This window comes from Rissa tridactyla, chromosome 2, assembly GCF_028500815.1.
Source record: "Rissa tridactyla isolate bRisTri1 chromosome 2, bRisTri1.patW.cur.20221130, whole genome shotgun sequence".
Classification (NCBI taxonomy): domain Eukaryota; kingdom Metazoa; phylum Chordata; class Aves; order Charadriiformes; family Laridae; genus Rissa; species Rissa tridactyla.
In genome coordinates this window covers 23794352-23808063 of record NC_071467.1, presented here as the reverse complement: position 1 = coordinate 23808063, position 13712 = coordinate 23794352, and the positions used below count along the sequence as shown (strand labels likewise).

General features: G+C 47.8%; 1 protein-coding gene across 9 annotated transcripts in view; it reads right to left on the bottom strand.

Annotated features, from left to right (window-relative positions):
* Window positions 1-11029, bottom strand: part of RNF19A (ring finger protein 19A, RBR E3 ubiquitin protein ligase) — a 67017-nt gene extending 55988 nt beyond the window's left edge. The window contains exons 1-2 of one of the 9 annotated variants that reach the window (XM_054190911.1): window positions 10923-11029; window positions 2298-2396 (exon numbers count right to left, since the gene is read on the bottom strand). The gene's annotated coding sequence lies outside the window, so the exon portion shown is untranslated. Of the gene's footprint in view, window positions 1-990; window positions 1129-2297; window positions 2397-10922 lie in introns of those variants that run through there. The other 8 variants (XM_054190910.1, XM_054190906.1, XM_054190905.1 and 5 more) reach the window with 8 other exon arrangements.
* Window positions 11030-13712: the final 2683 nt, after the last annotated feature.

Below are 13712 nucleotides of genomic sequence, written 5' to 3'. Positions count from 1 at the left end.
AACCATCCCCTCTTCAGCTCACTTACACGCACGCTGGCTTTCAGATTGTTTGTTACCCATTTTTCCCTATCCTTCCAAGATGCGCCTGCAATAGTTGCTGTGAGTATAGTTCACTGCCAGGTGGAAGACTCCCAGCTCTGCAGAAGGACCTGTGCAAGGAAAACACTCGGCAAGGTGCCGGCTATCGCCACTGCTTGTCCCCCCACCGCCTTTACAGCCGAGATGCAACATCCCCGGTCACTCCAGGCCCCTCCGCTTCTCCCGTTCACCGGATCCGGGCTGGACAACAGAGGACCGAGAGGTAAAAGAGAAACTCTCGGGGGGCGGGGAGCTGTGCCAACCCTGCCCCCGGACTGCGCTGAAGGCCCGGGAGTTGCCTGCACCGCTCTCCCCGTGCCCTAAGAGTTCAAGTGCAAGAGTTTCCAGGGCCCCGGCGGTGCCGCTGCCGGGCGGCGGGAGCCAGGCGCCCGCCGAGGGGCCCCCCGCGGCGTCGCGGCCCACCCGTGCGGGCGGCAGCTCCACCCGCACACCCCCGCCCGCCCCGCCGAGGCCAAGCGAAACCCACCCGGCGGCTCCCCCAGTCCCTCGGGCGGGGGGCGGCCCAGGCCGGCCGTGCCCCGCTCCTCCGCCGCGGCTCGGGGCGGGACGAGCCCCTCGCTCCGCCCGGGGGGAGCCGAGGGGGAGACAATGGGCACAATGACTTCACCCTCCAGCAATGTGACGAGCAGCGGCGGACGCCGCCGACTCCCCCCCCGGGACACCCCCTGGGCCGCGTCTCCCCCGGCCGCAGCGGGGACCTACCCGGGCCCTCTCCCACCCGGGCTCGGGCCCCCGCCCAGAGGCGGCTCCGGCACGACGGCTCCGCTCCACCCCCCCACCCTCCGCCACGCTCAGGGCGGCGGCTGCCGGCCGCCGCCGGAGGCCTGAGGTGGGGGACGCCCCGCGCCGCCGCCGGGTCCCTTCGAAACCCCCGCCCCACCGCCGGCTCACCTACCCCCAGCACCTGCGAGTCGGAGGGAAGAAGCGCCGCCGTTCCGCCCGCCCGGGCTCGGCCCCGCACAGGAAGCGACTCCCTGTGTGCGTGTGTGTGTGGGGAACAGCGGGGGCGGCGCTGCCGGGGCCGGGGCGGGGCGGGGCGGGGCGGGGCGGGGCGGGGCGGGTCCTGCCCGCCGCTGGGGGGGGCGGCACCCGGGCCGTTGGTTTCCGCGACGCGCTGAGCTCACGCGTACGGCGGTGGAGGCACCGCCCCCGCGGCCTCCCCCCACGGGCGGTGGGGTGGGGCGGGCACCGCGCTCTCCTCGGGGCACTGCCGACCACCGGCCGCAGTGGGAACGGGGGGCGACCCCGGGCGACCCGGGCGACACCCGACGCTCGGGCGCGGGGGTGGCCTGGCCCGGCGCGGGGAGAGCGGTGTATCCGCGCCCCGGTGGCGGTCAGCGCGCTGGGAGCCCGCAGCGCTGACAAGAGCGGCGGCGGCAGCGCAGAGTAATTATTTACTGTTCCCTGGACTTCACGCCCGTTAAAACGTAAACGTGCAGGGCGGAGAACGCGCTGTTTCGGTAGGCGTTGCGGTAGGGTCACGTCGCTGGCTGCTGATTCACTCGCCGAAACGGCAAAGCCCCGATTTCGTGCTGTAAAATACAGACGTTTCTGCGTTCCGCCCCGCTTCGTGCCGGTTGAAACGCGCCCTCTCTCAGAACTTGCCCAGAAGCCCCCAACTTTTCTCCCGCGGCGTGACCCTGCTCTCCGTGGGCAGCCGCGACCGCCCCCGGCTCCCCGGGCGTCGCCGTCCCGCAGCTGAAGTCCCGCCGTGCCGCCCGGCGTCCCCCCCGCCCCGCTCACTGCTCCGGCTGCTGTCGCCACCGACCTGCACCCCGCCTTTCCCGGGATTCCCTCTGCAGGCACAGCCGTCCTGCCCCGGCTGCTGCCCTCTCCTGCAGCCTGCCCGCTGCTCCCCACCTCCCCTTCTGGGCCAGCTGCGAATCCTTCGCCCCTGTCCTCTGGCATATTTTAAGAATTATTTGCATGCATTTATACTGCATTGGTTTTAAATTGTGTGCTTTTTATTTTTTTCCTTCTCTACTTAATCGTTCATATTGTCTCGTGTCATCTCTGAGTTCTCTGGAACTGAAGTTTATCCTGTGCTTCCGTTTACACTGGTCTTACTCTGGAAAAAGTTACTAATTACCCAACCTGTATTTAACATGTGCAAATATTGTAAAATGAATAAAAAGTACCATGCTTACCCTGCTGGATTTGCAATGTAGGGTCTGGTAAAGGCCTGCACGTACACTTACCTTTATTTACGTGCATAGTTCCATTTAAGTCAATAGGAGTACCTCCAGGACATCAAATTAAGAGTGAATACAAGTTCATTCCATGGTGAGATACTTCATCTGAAATGACAGAATAGGCAATTGCAACAAACAGGGAGGGGTAGTGGAAAATGAGGGTAACAGCAACGAGATTATACTGGAATTTTGGTATGTATGTTGTGTACAAACCATGGCAGCTTCTTCTTTGCTTGTCAAAGCCGGTAGCTAGGTGAGTTGCTTAGGCTCCAGCACTGCAAACATGTACATGTCACTTAAGGCATGTAAGCAGTGCCATTGCAGTCAGCTGTACAAGCTATGCAAGAAAATATTACATATAACTGTTTACAGGGTAAAGTCTTGGGCACTTTCTGATGTGAGATTTGGTACCGAGAAATGGAATTGGAGAACTAAAGTTCATAAAATGAGGGGAGAAAAAGGGACAGCAAGAGCAGAGATGAATGAGAGAAAGAAAACGAAGGGGTAACAGACAGACTAGTGTATAGAATAGCACGATAGGATAGGTCAACAAATTTTGCCTGGAAAAGGAACAGTAAACCATTTTACCAACTCAAATGTGCAACCACCAATAAACAAAAAAACAGCAACAAGAAACACAAAGCAATGCAGTAATGTATTACTTTTTGAATGTCCCGAGGGATCCAGCAAATCAGTACAAATGTTCTGAAGTCTCTCAGCTAATGGTGGAGAACCGGAGGGCTACGGAGCCCAGGTGTTTTAAAATTCTGCACTGGGAGATTGAGCGGACACTGCGGTGGTCAGATGGTTTCTCCGAAGCTGATGAGGGACAAAGGAAACCTCCAGCCAGCCGCCCTTCTGAGAGCTCTGCAGCAGAGAGCCTGCAGCCAAGTAGGTGCTTTTCATCACAAGCATTCAAAATAGTCGATTAACAAAATGCAGAAAGCACAGGGAGGAAAGAGAATCTTTTCTGCGCAAGCTATACACAAAAACTGACAGTGGTTTGTTTTGATATGTAGGGAAGATATGTTTGCTTGCTTGCTTGCTTATTGTTATAGAACAGGATGTCAAAGAGGTATTAAGGAAAAGTAGGGGCTGCCCAAACCCTTTAACAAAGACGAAATACCTCATGCATGCTGCATTTTGTGAAGCATACAAGATTTATGAAAACAAACAAGCCGGCCTTTCCAAAACACTTTCTGGACAACATCTAGGATTGAAACATTCTGGCTATTTAATTCAGCTGCTGGCAGAAAAGTACAAAGTATCATATCAGAATACAAAAATACTGGCCTCCAAGCAAAGCATCTGGTACGTTCTAAGCACACAACAACATGCTGTCAAACGTGGAAGGGGGAAAATCACATCAGCATGAAGAAAGGTGAGCAGACAGGAACGAGGAAGAAAGGTGCTTTTTCTCTCAGTGGGAGGGAATGGAGAAAGGGTATGACATGGACAACCTTACCTTAATTTAGTGTATCCTTCTCATAATCTATGCTTGTATGGACTGCTGGCCTCAGTATAGTTTTGGTATTTACATATGCAACACTGCTATCTCATGGGAAAGGGTACTGTAAAATCCGGTGCCTTGGGCCAGAATTTGATGTGTTTATGGTCTTTTCTTTAAACTTACATTGGAAAAATATGAAATATGATGGGTAAATGTTTCCATCTCTCTCATCCCAGATCTCAGTCTCTCTTAGAAATCTTTATTTGAAATTTCAACCATCATCTTCAGCATAAAATTGGCAAAGCCAACCTTTTTTTCTATAGATAAGTTTATATTTCCTGCAGCCTCTGCCATCATCTGGTCTCCAGTCCATCCTCTTTAGGGGAAAAAGAGACATCCTCAACCTTTCCCCTTTTGACACACACATTTGTGTCCCTGACCTTTCTTTCATCTTGTTCTGAAAAGCACCCTTTGTTTGGGGATTCACAACGCTCCTACATTTTCCAGCTCAACTGTCTTGCCAATTTCTTTTTTTTTCTGGAGAGTTTATTTTTAGCACCCCTGATTTTACTGATCTGTCTTACAGTGTTGCCCCACAGATGGCTGCATTTGCACAAAAAGCATAGCAGAAGATTGATGTGGCAGCAGGAAGAAGTGGCATAGGGAAGGAAGAGAGCTGTCTAGATCAATTTTGCCAGTGGAGAAAATATAATATGGAAATGCATTTTGACTTGCAATTAAAGAAAGAAGGATAAAAGCCTTTGATGAACTAAAATATCTGCAATATCCATTGATAGCAAAACATGTCTTTAGACTGGGCACACAAAAATTGGTAACACTAATAACTATCAGCATATAACTGATAAATATCTTATTATATATGACTATAGCTAAGATAAAAATCACACGGGACAGGAATAGGTGTTGAATTCTGTCAGGGTTCTGTTTACCCTTTGTGAAAGATTATTTGCCATGCACGGATTTTCATCAACTGTATTGAGCGCAGTAGATTAAAAAATACATACTCTGGAAGAAATCCAGATTAGGATTTTCTCAAAAGACATCATTAACCTGAAGATAAAATGACAGGATATTTAAATACAAGGGTACCACGATGAGAAGCCTAGGGTAACGGATTAGTGTCAGATAGAGCTATCTAATGTAGATGAAACCTCACTGATAAAAGTTACAAAGCAGCAAGACACCAGTAAACAAAGTGCAGACTGAGAACTTTTCAAATTGTTGGCATATCATAAAACATTAAAGATGAAGGCTTCCATAGCCGTTTCAAACATCCCAGATATCTTAGAGTTACATCATCTCATCTAATCAGTTTCTGTAGTAGTCAACAAAGAAAAAGCAAGGGTAGAAAATTTAAGATATCTAGAACTACAGGCCCCAGAACATGCCTACTGCAAGAAAGAAAATCTGTTTAAATCAATTAAATAGGTTTATTTCCAACCCCAACCCTGTGTAGCTGAGTTCAAAAAGTTGCTCCTGAACATGTATCGGATGTCACTCAACTTGTAAGGCTCCGAAAGTCTGCAGTAGACTTGTTTATGAGCTTAACATTTCTTGAATATCTAAAACTCCATTCCTGGATGTAATATTTAAGATCTGGAGACTATTCTGGAAAGCAGGTGCCTAAAGGTGAGGAGTTGCAAGACACACGTGCGATACCTGTGTATTTTCTTGGAGCTAGCCCTTTTTAAAGGTCAGTTGCTATCACTGTCTGTATCTTTAGGTAGCTTCCATTTGTTAGAAAAAGAAATGAAAATCAAATAAGAGTTAGTTATACTGTGAAAAGCAGCAGACTCTCATTTCTATTGTACAACACTGTTTCCATTCTAGTCCCATGGGCTTTCCTCCTCTGTTACTCAGAACAGCCTGAAACTTCTGTTTTTATGGGTTGAGAAGTTACGTGTTTTGTCTCTGCTCAAAGGTGAAAATGTTTCTGGGAAGCTTGAGCAAGAATGTTTTTGCTGTTTTAAGTGTGAGAACAGCGGGGTAGGGGGAAAAGTTGCATAAAGGTAAAAGTGCTTGAGGGTTTTCCAAATAACATTTTCATCAACATGACTAAATGTGGAAAGATTAAAGTCCTGGTGGAAATAACCCTGCTCAGGAAAGGCCTATACTTTTTCTAAAGTTGGTCTCAAATCAGTCAGAGGGTCCTTCAGGCAGCACGTACGGTCCATCTTTGGCAGAGCCAGAGAACATTTAGACTTACGCTTCCGTAAGGAGCTAATATCTGGTCAGATTTATCTGTCCTTTGAGTCACAAATAGTGCCTCCATATTTTCATGGTGACACGCTGACTGTACCCCAAAGTCCTAGTCCACCAGTTGTCCCATTACTGCATAATCCTTCCTGGGGTGCCTCATCTGCAGTGTACCTACAGGTTCCTTCACGAATAAACTTGGATGGGGGAGGCTGGTGAGGGAGGTGCTTGGTGCCCATGGGGGTTCCCACCTCAGTGAACACAATGGCCATAGTCTGCTACTGACAGTACAGGACCTCCAAAAGTGTCAGGAGGCGTTGTCTCTCTGCATATCCTTATGCCACAGTTAAGTATCATCAGTTACTCACAGGCATTTAAAAGAATGTGCCATCTGTGTGACAACGAGGGGCCAAAGGGAGCCTCTGTCACCGTGTCCATGGGGTATGCATGGGGTATGCAGAAGGAGAGTGTTTCTCCCCACGAGCACCTGACAATGTCTGGTGAGATGCCTCAGGTCAATTGGAAGGAGGTCAGTGGACCTGAAGGCAGCATGTGTTTGCACCCAGGGTGGCGACTGCCAGCCTGGAGTGTGTGAGGAGATTCTAGGCAGGCATGACACCACACAACCCATTGTCACACGCTATCACCTGTGGTTGTGCCAGGCGTTGGATGTCCAGCATGAGCATGTGTTGGATAAAGACAGTGAGGGAGGTGTCCTCCTCGTCAGAGGACCTGTAGTGTACAACCTCTGACTCTCCTATGGCCACAAAACCATCTTGTCAGTGAGGAAAGGCCAGAGGCTCCCCATGGCGGCAGGCAGGGCCTGGCAGCCAGGGCCTGTCCCACCACCCCAGCCCTGAGACAGGCAGCTGGGGGGGCACCAGGGCAGCCCCAGCCCTGGGCATCGGACACCTCCCTGGGGACAGGCTGAGGCCAGGCCGGGACATGAGCCCACAGGTGGGCCTGTCTCGGTGGGGCCCATGGCCTGGCCGGACAGGGCCGAGGGAGCTGGAGACTGTCCCTGCTTCAGCGTCGCCAGGGCAGAGGCTGAAATAAGGTCCCTGGGTAGGGACAGTCAGGGCTGTGGCTGCCCTCAGGGCCCCAACACACCCTTCTGCAGAGACTCCACATCTCTTTGACCATCCCTGACTTCAAGAAGAGCTCACACAAGCAGGGCTCTGGTGGGAGCATTGATGTGTGCAGTCACGTTGGTGGTGGAAAAGGACAGAGGTGGGGGTCAGTGAGGAGTGGTTGCCTTTAGCCCCCGCATAGAGGGCACGAGATTTCTGATACAATGGCTAAGTCTGTGAGAGCCAACTGACACAGGACCTCTGTACAGGGAGAGCTTTCCAGAACTGCGTCATCCTTCCTGGCCTCACCAGGGCAGACGGGTCATTTGTGGGGGAGAGTTGCCTGCTCTGCGTGGGGAGCTGCACACACAGCTCTACCAGGTTGTCTGGCGATTCCCGCTTGCAATAAAACATCCTGCAGCCCCAGCCACTGCCCAAGGGCAGAGGAGATGACCAGGGCACTCTGAGGCAGCCTGGTCCTCCCCAGCATCAGCGGGTGAATTCTCCATGCCATGTACAGCCGCTCTCCTCTACATGCTGAGCCACTGCCAGGGTGGCAGTTTCGCCATGAGCATTGCACTTGTGACCATGGCTGCCTTCCTGCCAATGTCTCTGGCAAGTTTGCTGTTTACTGTGATTACTCTCAGTGTGACCCTCATGAAGCAGTAATTGTGGCTTTTACCTCTTGCCCAGAAGTCTCCTCTGTTGCCTCTTCTTCCTCAGGCTGGCTGGGAGCAGGCCACCCAGAGTAGCTATAGAGTGAGGTGGGAACCTCTTGCTTCCTTACATGAAGCTGACTCAAGACACAAGTTAGTAACAGCAATTTCCCATGGTCAGGAGCATCCAAGTCTAATAATCTCTACAATAGTTCCCAAGATTTCAAGCCCCTTTTGGTGCAGTCATTGCATAGAGAGAGGGCAGTGACTGCAGGGCCATGAGATTACCCAGGAAAAGTACATAGTTAAATCTTTGACGGAGAGCTCTAAATAGTTTTGATTCATGGCAGGCAGCATACCAGGAAGTGCCTAGTTTGGCCATGAGGCAACGTGACTGGAAGATAACTGGTGGTCTCAAATGTCCTTTCCACATGCAAGGGAAATATCTGAAGCAGCCAAAGGTTTTCAGTCTCTAGTCACCACTCAGACCAGGCTACAGAGAAATATCAATGAAGACCATTAATGTAATGCCCCAAACCTTTGACAGGGACCTTCTGTCTACCAAGCTTCTTTATCCTCCAGACTAAGCTGGTCCTCACAGAAATGTGCATTGTCTAGGGCTGAGTCTCAGTTCCTTACACCTCTCCCAGATACCTGGGCAGTTAGCTTTGAAGAACGACTCCAAGTAATGCTCCTGTGATGCAATCTGCAAAGCCAAATCCCTGCATCCATATGCAAGGTTGCAGTGCTGGCCCTGAGGGTACAGGTATCTTCAGGAGACATGCTCCAGTGGGGACCTGAAGGAAATCCCAGCAGAGGAGTGGCAACAGAGCTATCTCCAGCAGTATTACCATCAGCTGCAGATCCATCCCCAATGGGAAGCTTTTCTCCTACATGTGCAAGAAAGGAATCTGAACCAGCAGATGATCTACGAAGTGTTTGGTATGGGACTTCAAGGGCAGCTTTTGCAAGTTCCAGGCCTGGAGAGAGAGGAAGGGAGCACGTCCCACAATCTGCTTCCTTCTAGGTCCATAGCAGTCAGACTGCACGCCGAGAGGGTTTGTGAGGGGTGAGAAGGCCACAGGAACACTATGGATGTCCTTTCTTCTTTTAGTTTGCTTAAAGACCAACCTACTTCATGGGTAAAAGGGTATTTTAAATAGCTTTTTTTCAAACTATTAATATTTGTTTTGGAATTTGAAGTACTTCTGTCTACTTTCTAGCTCCTTTCTGCATTCTAGAAGCCTTTGACAGCTCAGTTTCTTGTCTGCACAGGGATGAACGAGCCACCTTTACTCAGTGAAAGAACCGATGTGCTCTGGATCCATGAAAGGCAAGATGTGAATCCCACTGGGTTCATTGAGAAGGTCTAGATTTTGCTATCCATTAGCCATTTAACTACATAGTTGGCAGAACATTCCTGGGAATATCTCAGATTGTCTACTGACCATGGTATCTGGGAGAGAATCAGCTGTGCATGGTTCGAGAATGGACAGTGGGTCTTTATCCACAACAGCTTCCGTGCTAACAACCTTCTGAATCAGCTGTGGGATAATCCTCTGAACCAGATCTTGCGGAGTCTTTTCCAGTTCAGTCTCTTTATCATGCTCAAAACCATAGAACTAGAACACATATTATGCAGTTTGTACACAGAGGACTTTATGTGCACTTGCGTTGATGGCAAGGTGAGGAAAATGCTGTGATACGTTTTCTTCTCCCTGCTGTCCAACAAGGTCCCCAGGAGCCGGCCCTCTATCTGGCTTCACCTCTGCCATTCTGCCATACAGCTCTTGGGTGGTGTGCCCACTTTGTCTGCCCTTCTTGAAAAAGCAAACAAACAACTGAATCGATTTAAAACATATTTAACATATAGTTTAGGCCACAGTTGTTAATTTCTAAAACCAAGTGTTTTGAGTTAGCCTCTTAACTTTCTTTCATGCTAGAATTTGCCTACTATCCCAAAGTAATCAAGGCAGGAATCAGTGGATTTGCCTTCTCTGAGGACTGTGTCTGCTCAAGTTCTGCAGAAGGTACTGTGTATGTTGGTGTTGCTTCCTTTTTTTTTTTTTCTTGGCTTGTCTTCACAGGGTTTCTTTCCCTTTGATTCCTTTCTATTTTTGCATTAGATCAGCTAAACACATGACACCTAAAACTTCACTCACTGCCCCCCCTCCACCCTCTGCACTCAATTCTGGCCAAGATATACGGACGGAGATTTCCTCTCACCCAAGGGTAACAAGTCTCAAAGTCTGGATGATTAGAAGGAAGGGTTAGGGTTTCACCTGCCTTTTGGGAGATCATTTTCTCCTTAAGATACCATTCCTAATCCTATACTCATTGCAGATGCAGTCTACCACAAGATCTGCAGAAGTGAGTCCTCTCTGGAGACTGCAGTGCTACTCATTGCTTTCTGGAAAGTGTTTCTGTACCACATTTATCCCTAAAGGTTAGAACTGACACTTGACACTGAAACTTGTTCAATGCTTTTTCTGTTTCAAGTTTCTATAAAGTTTAACCACTGAGATAGTCCAGGTTTCTATTAGAAGCAACAAAAGGGCAGCCATACCCTGCAGTAAGCAGTCTCTCTGATGTTGTTGTGGGGTTTATCTATAATGCAAGGTAAGTAAATGCACTTGAGCTAGCTCTACAAGGGTTCAGCCGGCTCTGCGACCACAGAGCACAGAGCCCAGGGAAGAAAAACAGCTCACCAGCCTTCCAGGCTGCGAAGTGTTCTGTGCTGTTGCAGCATTAACACTGGCAGTAACTGAGTCGGTTGAGACCTTGAGATTCTAGTCTTGCCATTTCTGCTTCAGTAGGGAATGCTGACTTAGAAAAAAGCAAAGATTATGAGATTTGGTGCAAAATTATTCCCTGGAACAGTAACTGGCAACACATGCCTCTGCTCATGCGGCGGTTTTAAGCTTGAGGTCGCCTCAGTTCACCACCTATTTATCTGTCAGATCTGGGCCAGGCAATATAGAATCTGATGTTATTGGTGACTGGAATTCATTATTACACCCAGATTCATTCACAAAAGGCTGGATGATGTTATGATCGATAAGAAATTCACATAACAACAGAACTGAAGGAGACAATAAGCAAATGATGCAATCTATTAACCACTGACCAGGGAAGAGTTTGCACCTCCGTGCGTGCATTCAGTCTTCATAGTAGAGCAGCTCCTTTGAAGCCTCTGATATTGCCCACTGCTAGAGACAAGGCTCAATGGAGTAATTACCTGAGTCATAATGACAGATACTCCAATGCCATCAATTTAAATCCTTTTCATAGGGCTGAATTACAGCTTGACAGCAGAGATCTCATGACACACTCCTGCTTCTGACTCCCCACCTGCCTCGTGACAGCTCTCTTGCGTGGTTACCTGAAAAAAACAACATCACTGCCTAAGAGGAAGACAAAATGACAATAAACTTATTTTTCATGAAATCTTTGGATTCTTTGCAATCTCCTGGTTGCTTTCTGTATTTTTTATTCTTCCTTTTTGCAGGATTTTACGTTTATTTGGGCTCAATCTTTTCATTGCTTGTAACTTCCCATTGCTCTGATGTGATCGCTTTCCAGTTTGCAATTTCTTTCTGTGTGCTGCTAGAAGTTAGAATCCAGTGCCACCATTAACATTTTACTAGGTTGCAATTTACACCAGTGAAACACCTCCCCACCCCAAAAGTGAGTTTAAGGTAGTTGTCAAAGATATGGAGGGATGCTTGCTTATTTTAGTTTTGTTGACAAAAAAGGAAAAAAAAAATCCAGCTCACAAATTGTGTTTCTATCATCTGTTAATAGGAATGCACGAAGACTGATTTTTTTAATATCTTTTTTTACTTACCATGGTAAGACAAAACACTTGGAGACTGAGCACCTGCAATTAGGATATGAGGGGCGTACCATACTGTTCTGAACGCTCGAGATAGATACTTAAACAGTTTAGATTCTGACACTGAAGTCATAGGTTGATGTAAACATTTTATCATATATCTGAGGCATGCCATTTTCCCATGACGTACTGTAGCCTCACATCAACTAGTTGTCTATGAAGAAGCTGTATGAATCACCTTCTGGCTGTGTCTGTCTTTCTTCTTTCAGTGTAGAGAAAGCACAGATTATGATCTTAGATTCATGCTTACCATTTGAACAGTTAAGGTTAGGTAAGCTGAATTCTGCCCTCAGATTAGTCAAGTATCAGAAAAGATATCAAATGTTTGTTTCTTCCTTCCTCTACGGCATTACTAAAAATCTAGATAGTGATTCTTGCAGACTTATTTGGTATAATAAATGCTCATACTTAAAAGCAAAGTGCTATAATTAGTCAGTGATGATAGCTTATGTAGTTTAATTTGCAAATAAACTCTTATCCCATTTCTAAGACCCTTAAACGAATTTTTCCCCAGCTGGAGGATCCTGTCAGCCAGATCACAACAGGCAACTGGAGAGAAGCAGTAAGGGCTCTTTGCAAGCATCTTTTTTTTTTTTTCTGTGCAAAGATGTGAGCTAGCTGGTTGGTAGCTTTTATCATAGAATCATAGAATTGTTTGGGTTGGAAGGGACCTTAAAGATCATCTAGTTCCAACCCCCCTGCCATGGGCAGGGACACCTCCCACTAGATCAGGTTGCTCAGAGCCCCATCCAGCCTGGCCTTAAAAACTTCCAGGGATGGGGCATCCACCACCTCTCTGGGCAACCTGTTCCAGTGTCTCACCACCCTCATGGTGAAGAACTTCTTCCTAACGTCCAATCTGAATTGACCCATCTCTAGTTTTAATCTATTCCCTCTAGTCTTTTATTCCTCTTTATCGCACATGAAACCTTGATTTAGTGCTTGTGCAGTACCAGAGATGCGTAAGAGACACTACAGCCAAGTAAAGGCGTTGAGAGGGCCACATGTGGGATTAAAGCATGTCAGGACTAATGGAGGATTAGAATGAGTAGAAGGAGAAAGTACAAGATCACAGGTCTCCACACCATGCTGAACTAATTTTTGTCCTTTTCAGAATCCCTTTTTCCTGAAGGGTCCAGGCTGAGCTATAAAGCTAACTAAGGGAGGTACAGCTCCCCAAAAAACCATTTGTGTCTCCTTCTTGGAGAGAGGGAAGGGGCTGGCGTGTGTAGGATGCAGCTGGCACGGGCACCCAGACCCAACAGCTCCCAGGCATTGGCTCTGCTGTGTAGTTGTTGAGGGGCTCCAAGCCAGCCTCAGAGAGAAGTGCTAGGGCTGTTCAGCAGCAAATAAACTGTCAGTAAGAGGTTTTCCATGATTCCCTTCAGTTATAGCTGAGGCTTCAAGCAAGTGAATGATATAAAAACAGAAGACAGAAGGCTATTCAGGAGCATCTGCTCTTGAGCCTCATCGCTGTTCTCAGTCCAAGCCCACGTTCCCCACACAGAAGCCAGAAAAGCATAATTCTAAACATATTGCTAAAAACAAGAATCACCCTCAATACAGATAGATTAGGAAGACCCTGGAGAGGAGAGTGTTAACATCCTCATAATGCTATGCCCATGTCGGCCTGCTTTCTTTTTGTCTTACTGCTAAGCAAAATACAGGATGCATAAATAGAAACACTGAATATAGACTGCAGGAGATTATTTTAGCACAGTATGAAGACATGATGCCAGTAAACCTGTAATTTGAATATATATTTTTGTTGCAAGATCTAGTGTTCTGTTTTACACATAGACACACATACATAACAAGAGCAATGAGGCTATCATTTCTGGCCATCTCAGTAGTATTGCAGAATTCTGGAGAAGATGACAAAATGCTGCATTCAGTTGAGAAATCAATTTAAGCAAAATGCTTAGAGAAAATAGATTGTTATCTACAGAAAAGGGGAAATGAAGCGCAAGTGGAACTTCACTAAAGTATACCCTGTTTTGGAGAAAACAGAAGTTCTAAGCCACAAATGGAGTTGAGCTTAAACAAGTTGAGCAATTAAACTTGTTGAGATAGTTCAATTTCAAGAAGAATAATCCATAACATCTAAGCAATTATGTTTCCTGAAACTGAAGT